We start from the raw sequence: 6,000 nt of genomic DNA on the forward strand, positions 1-6,000 counted from the left end.
GCATTTAGTTATATTTAATTATATCACTTCTGCAATGAGCAGCTGAAGAGCCCTGTGAGGACCTGTTCATTTATGCCTCTCGTCTGGACAACGAGCAAAGGGTCCTTCTCATACGGRAGATACAGCCACGGATTAATTGGTGGTATGTAAGGATGGTGAGTCAGGAAGGGGTCTGAAAATGCTGGAATCTTTCCCCAGGAGATAACAGGGAGAAAAATGGCCTCTGCTGTGGGTAGGTAATGAAAATGCCTGCAGGATTTTAATTTCCAGCTATTGTTAAGGTGTCTGTTTGAGTGCTGGGAACCCCGTGGCTAGCAGTGGTTGGAAAGGCTTGAAAACAGGGAAATGGGAGTGCTCTGAAAAGACTATATTAGATCTAAGATGTTAGATCCATGGTAAAAGAATACCAAGAAAGGGCACCACGTTGGAGAAGAGCAAAGGGCACTGAAGGAATGGGGGTGAACWGGGCAGGCCTATGGCCAGATGGCTGTGGAGTGAGTGTCCCAGTCTGTGGTCTTCAAGGACATAGCTGGAATTCCTTCAGCTTGGAAGTAGCCCCTCTGGAGCACAAACCACTCGGCGTGGCATCATCCTGGACACCACCACAATGAGGGCTGTTTTGCCCAGGATATGTCAGTGTTTTGAAGACAAGTGAGACAGGAGGAGGCCAAGGGTGGTTAKAAAGTAAGAGGTGAAACCAGCTGGGAGTCACAGGCTGGTCAGCTGCTTGATTCACCATTGGAGTGAAAGTATCACCAGATAATCCAAGTAGGGAAGAAGAAATGAAAGGGAAAGGGGCTGTTATAAGGATGAGCAAGCGGTGATTTTGCAGCCTTGTCCAAGCAAGGAGCTGACTGAACAGAGTTGAGCAAGAGCTTCTTCCTGAGCTCCCAYTTCTCCGGCCGTGGAATGAGCAAGAGAGGAAGCTCAGCAATATTGCRCCTTAATTTATGTTTCACTGTGGGAGTCATTGTCCTGGGAAGCAATGTAATTTTAAATGTCTGGAAAGTGACTCGCCGTATGTAATTATCAAGAGTTAGGTCATCTATGACAGCGGTTTCTCAGGAAAGGGAGTTAAACTTGGTGATTCAGAGCTTAAGTTAATCCTCGACTTCTGCAGACTCAATGAACCAGGTAATAGATGTGGCCAGGAAGCCTCGTCTGGCCCCATGGGGGCTTCTCCCACCTTGGAACCATGGTCACCACCCATGTGTTATGGCTGGGCAAGCTCCCTGCCCCTGGTGCCCATGTCCCCCCCGACGCAGATGCTGCTTCTCTCCTGCTTCTTGTGCAGTTTTGGCCCYGTTGGCTGCACTCTCCACAGAAACGTGTCCTGCTGGACAGATACATTCTGCTGCTGCGTAAATATTTGTACCGAAAATGCCTCTCCCCGCGGAGGATTGCACAGCGCAGCCACGGTGGCATAAACACAGGGTGAAGGAGCACACGTCATGGACACACGGACACAGCCAGCAGGGCCGGAGAGTGGCCTTGCTTAGGCCCAGGAAGGCTCCCAAGGAGTCGTGCTGGTGGGTCATGCAGATGGCAAAGGAATCTTGGAACAGCTAGTCCAAGCATTGCTGCTTGTGGAGAGGCTGAGAGAGGCTCTTTACTACTTTGCTCCACCATCCAGGTGAAATTCTGGTCGCCACAAAGTCAGGGAATTGCTCTGGGAGCGAATATGTCCCTATGCTTCCTTCGCTTTCCTCGTGGGGGACTCAGGAAATAAGCACTGACTATATTTAGCCAAGGGCAATGCACTTGGCATTGCGCAGAGCTTCCTCCAGTGACATGCATCCCACCAAGGCATCTGTCATTTCTTGGTAGCTTYCCAAATGCCTAGTAAAGTCTAGAGAAATATTTCCCCTTTTTGAATTCTATATTTTTTTTTGCATCRCGGTTTGTTTCTCTTCCCTCACAACTTGCTGGGAAACTCCCTGGTTTGGGGCGGTAGCGTCAGTGGGTTTTGCCTGTTCACAGCTCGGGGGATGCGGCTCTTGGGAAGAGAAACGCGTTTCGAGTTGCTGCAGCGTGACTGGAGAGATGTGACCCATCAAAGAGGGATCAGGGCAGTTTGGGGCAGCCGCTGAGGAGGGAAGGAGGCTGCATCCTGGCCTGGCTGGGAGCAGGGAAGCAGCCTGGGGAGGCGGGAGGGACGGGCGGATGGAGCAGGAGACAAGTCACTGCCTCCTCCCTCACTTGGTTCAGGGTCCGTCTCTGCCTTGGAGCTGGAGCCTCCACAGCCCTGTGTCTTCCCCAGGTCTTCTCCTGCTCCACACACCCTAGACCTGGTCTTACTGGGTGTGGAAAACTAGTCACAGAATCCCAGAATGGCTGAGGTTGGAGGGAACCTCTAGAGATCATCTAGTCCAACCCSCCTGCTCCAGAAGGGACACCCAGAGCACRGGGCACAGGAGATTAGTTGGGAGAGACTAATCATATATTCCTTATTTATGAGCCGCCCACAGAAGTAGCTCCGGGAACAGAGTTGGGGGGTTGATGCTTCAAAACTCAACACAGACAAAACYGGAGTTTGCAGAGAGGCCGAACCAGCCCCTTCGCTTCAGCAGATGCTTTCRTCGCTGAGTGCCTTTGCAGGCTGTGGCCTCCTCCAGCTTCCCGCAAGGAGCCTGGGGAATTGCCTGCACGGGGGAAAACRGGATTTCTTTCCCTGGGTGCGGGGGCATAAGCCTGTCTCCACTCCGCAGCCCCGCAGCTCGTGCCTTTATTGAAGGCAGAGCTGCGCTGGACGAGCCGGAGCAGGAACCGCGGGCCATCGGAGCCGTGGTCGCCCAAGGCACCCGCTGCCCTTGCAGGACGGGTTGGAGCCCACGGAGGCGCCCGCRTCCCCGTGCCAAGGGCCGGCTGCCCCACTTGCCCTCTCACGTCGGTCCTGCTGCCACTGGGCAATTCCCCCGCGTTGCAGGAACTCCCCAGCAATGGGGAAAAGTGCAACTGCTCTGGCTAAGATAATACTGCAGTGTGAATCTGGTTGCGTGAATGGCTCCCCGCGTGGGAGTGGGAAAGGATCTTTATTGCAGAATTCCTCCAAATAATTCTTGCAAAGCAGGATCCGTAGTAAAGGTTTCTATTTTTAAGTACTTCTCTTGAGCATCTCCCGTGATTTTTGTTTCGTTCCTTCTGCCTTTTCCAGCATCTCCCACACATCTTTTCATTCCTTTAGTTCCTCTGTGGGCAAAACCTTTCATCTTCTCACCCGGATTCTTGAGGTCACTCTTAGTWGTTGACTAATCTTAACCTTTTCCAAAGAAATACGTTAATAGAGGGGAAAAAAAACCAATTTCTTTGGCCCGCTGCAGGTTTTTGAGCATGATGGAGCCCAAGCATCCCCCACAACCCATATTCCTGGGTGTGCTCCGAGGACATAAGCCTGAACAAACCCTCTCTTTTGATCACTGSACTTGATTTAAATTTGTGCCAGTTATTGGTGCAAAATGTCCAGGTGTTCCTGCCAAAACTCGAATGCTGCTGAGGAGGACAGGATCTGCCCAGGTTTCCGGCTAGCAGAAGTCCTGGCTTGTCTGCAGGTGGTACCAAGAGTGCACGTGTTTCTGCTGCTCGGTGAGGCATGTGGGCTGCTTTGGGAGAAGAGAAGAGCAAAGAAGAGAAGAGAAAGAAGAAAAGAAGAGAAAGAAGAAGAAAGAAGAGAAGAAGAAAGAAGAGAAGAAGAAAGAAGAGAAGAAGAAAGAAGAAGAAAGTGGGGAAGAAGAAAGAAGAAGAGAAGAAAGAGAAGAAGAAAGAACATAATGAGAAGAAGAAAAGAAGAGAATAAGAAGAAGAAAAGAAGAAGAGGAGAAGAAGAAAAGAGAAGAGAGAAGAAAAGAAGAAAAGAGAGGAGAAGAAGAAAAAAGAAAGAAGAAGAGAAGAAAGGAGAAGAAGCAGTGAAGAAGAAGCAAAGAGAAAGGGGGAAAAAAAAAAAAAAAAAAAAGGACTCCATAAAGAAGAGCTTCTTAACTGGATCCTCAGCTGGTAGAACCTGGAGTAGCTGCATGGAGGGCACAATGTGCGGGTGAAGGGTCCAGCGGCCTGTCCTGGTTCCAGGATCGGTGAACGGCCGAGAAAGCCTCGCTCCCTGCGGCAGGGCCGGTCTGTTCCTCACAGCACTAAGGCCTTCCATGCTATGAGTTTGCAGCCTCTCTGTGCAGCGTGAGCCGCTCGCCCTCGAAATGCAGCACTGGGGGGTCCCAGAGGGTGTTGGCACGTGTGGGACCCTGCGCGCATTCAGGGCCCCGTGGGGCCGAGCCGGCGCATCGCAGGAACCGCATCTTGGCGTCTGCGGCCACCACCRCAGCAGCAAGGGGAATCCGAAGGAAAGGTAACGAATTTGCAGAATTTGCAAGAACTCAGAAGGGATCTTCTGGCTCTGCCCTGCAGCAGAGGGTTGTGGAGGTTGGCAAGTTCACAAGGGAGGAAGGGAGGAAGGAAGGGAGTCTGGGCTGGCYGGGCACAGGAGAAGGTCCCGCCAGGGCCAAGGCTGCCCCTGCACACCAGCTCCAGCAGCACAAGCTCCTTCCAGGCCTCATCTCCGGAGAAAAGGAGGCCGCCTCCAACTCGCACCTGCATCCCAGGCTCAAAGGCTCTCCAGCCTCCCCGGGCAGAGGCCTCCACCAGTCCCATTCCTCGGTCTATAGCGGTAGGACCCGAGTCCTGGGCTGGGCTGGTCCTGGGCTGCGCCTGATGTTCCTCTTTGATCCCTTTGGTCGCCCCTGCGATGGCCTCGGTCAATAATTTTTGCCCAATAGGCTGTTAAAAAATGTGAAGAAAACCAGTTCTGGAAGCACCAGCACTTGGAGAGGTTGTTTTGCAAAGCACAGACAGTCCTGCTCTGCAAGTTGCTGGAGAGGTTTTCTGTGATTTGAAAGATTTTATTTTTAAAGGTTCCATTAATAAAAGGCTCAAACTGTTCATTTTCTGCTCAACCTCTAGAAATTTTCATATGCCTCAAATAAGCTTTTTTTTTTCTTTTTCTTTTTTTTTTTTTTTTTCTTTTGCTCTCTCTGTGTTAAAGAATCCGAGCCCAAATCCAGCCCTTCGGTATTAATAAAGTGAAGAGAGCTCATGTCTGCTCTCACTTTGGCTGTGGAAGGAGTTAAACTTGACTCCGAGGAGCATCTCGAGGTTCCCAGGGCAGACACTTGGATCTTGCTCCTTCTTCCCAAGTGTTCAACAGCTGGAAGAAACCAGGTCTAAATTCCAAAGCCACTTTCYAGACCGAGAATTAAAAGGTAGCACTCTACTAATTCACCTCCTTCTTGGCCAAAAGCAGCACTTTGGGGATGGGCAGCTGGATTTTTATTTCTTCATTTATAACGTTTTGTTACGTGCCCGGCTGCGTTTGGAGGCAGGAGCTGCTCCGAGCGGAACGTGTGGCCRGGATCGTGGTGCAGGGAGCAGCCCTGGTGGCCCCTCTTCCCCCGCAGGTGGCCACCAAGGGGAGGGCCCCTTGCCTCTGCTGGGACCCGGCCACCAGCACTGGGCGGGACTGGGGAGCACTGGGAGGGAGCTGGGGACGGAGGAGAGACACCCGAGGCTGGATGCAGCTCAGGTAGGTCCCTACCTCCTTCCTAACTCCTCCTCCTGCTAATTGCTGCACAATTAATTGCCTTGTTAGCTTGCGGMGGGGTGAGCGGAGCTCACACTCCTCCTGGACAGCTGATGCCCTTTGCAGCTCCATCCTGCTGCGTACAAAGAAAGCACCTGGGGCAACATTATTTATTATTTTTTTAATGTGATTTAATTGCTTTTTTTTTTAAGGGAGGGAGGTTGAATTGTGGCCGTGCTGATGCTCCCGGGCCCCCGTGGCCACGAGGGTCCAAGGCAGGAGGTGCCCACGGAGCTGGCGGGAGCAGCGGGCACGTTTCCCTGCTCCCTGCCTTTGCCTTGTGCTCCCTGGGAGCAACGCTCCTCACCGGCCTGAAGGAGATCCCGGGATCGCGGGTTTTCCATGAGAAAAGCGCCGCAGCCTCTGCTGGGTTTCAG

The sequence above is a fragment of the Nothoprocta perdicaria genome, unplaced genomic scaffold (assembly GCF_003342845.1).
Source record: "Nothoprocta perdicaria isolate Ctin4 unplaced genomic scaffold, notPer1 scaffold_6, whole genome shotgun sequence".
NCBI lineage: Eukaryota > Metazoa > Chordata > Aves > Tinamiformes > Tinamidae > Nothoprocta > Nothoprocta perdicaria.